We start from the raw sequence: 1105 nt of genomic DNA on the forward strand, positions 1-1105 counted from the left end.
TTTACTATCATAAATTTTTTTCTTCGAATGAATATTTGTCTCGCGAATTCCAAGTCCTCTTTTCTTTTCTTCTTTTTTCATTTTTTCTATTTTTTTAATAACTACTTTTCTCTTAGTATTGAGATCCTTTATAGATTTATTTTTCAATGAAAAATTTGTCGACTTTATCGATTGAATTGAAATGGTTGCTTCAGAAATCATTGAATTATTCTTCCAAATTGTTGAATATTTTTTGTTTTCGCTCAATTCATCGAGTTTTGGGGGTTTCCTTTTAATAAAAAAATATTTTAAATTTAAAAATTCTTGTTTTTTTTTCGTGAGGAATACTATACTTTTTCTAATAATTTCAAGAATACTTTGGATGATCCCTTTTGCTTTTTCTATTACGATATTTAGAAACAGTTTGAATTTTTCACTTAAAACTTTTAGAACTAGAAAAGTGAAAAATTCAAATTTTTTCTTTTTTTTTTTTAGTTCTTTTAAAATGGGGTCGAAAAAGGAAAGTGGATTTTTCGTGGAACTAGAAAAAGGCAATTCAACTTCCATCCCCCAAACTGTTAAAAAACAAAAGTTCTTTTTTTTCTTTGAATTTTTTTTGTTTTCATTACATCGTATTTTAGATTTATGCCAAGGTTTTAGACGAAAAGGAAATAATATTTTTATCTGAATCCCATCTGTTAGCCATTTTTGCGGAAACTCTCTTTCGGATAATTGAACGCCGTTATACGTGCATTTAATATATATTTCTCTCTTCCAATCCATATAATCTTCAGACCATTCTGGAATTTGAAAAAATAGTATACGAATTGTATTTTTAATTATTATAAATGAAGGTAATAGAATATATTTCCTAATAAAGCATTGGGTTATTAATAAAACACCTCTTATTACTTGAGCAAATATAATGCTATCCCAGGCTTCTGCTATTTCTATACGTTTTCTTTCTGCATTTTCCTTTTTTGCTTCCTCCTCTTTTTTTTTCGGACTTTTTTTTGTTTTTTCCTCTATAGAACCTAAAATTTGAAATTCTGTCTTTTTACGAATCCAAATATTTAACATAAAAAATCTTTTCATTGATTTTAAACTATGAAAAGAAAAGAATATT

The sequence above is a fragment of the Vigna unguiculata genome, unplaced genomic scaffold (assembly GCF_037176805.1).
Source record: "Vigna unguiculata cultivar grain cowpea cultivar isolate G323 ecotype 2 unplaced genomic scaffold, ASM3717680v1 ptg000421l, whole genome shotgun sequence".
In the NCBI taxonomy this organism is placed as follows: Eukaryota; Viridiplantae; Streptophyta; class Magnoliopsida; order Fabales; family Fabaceae; genus Vigna; species Vigna unguiculata.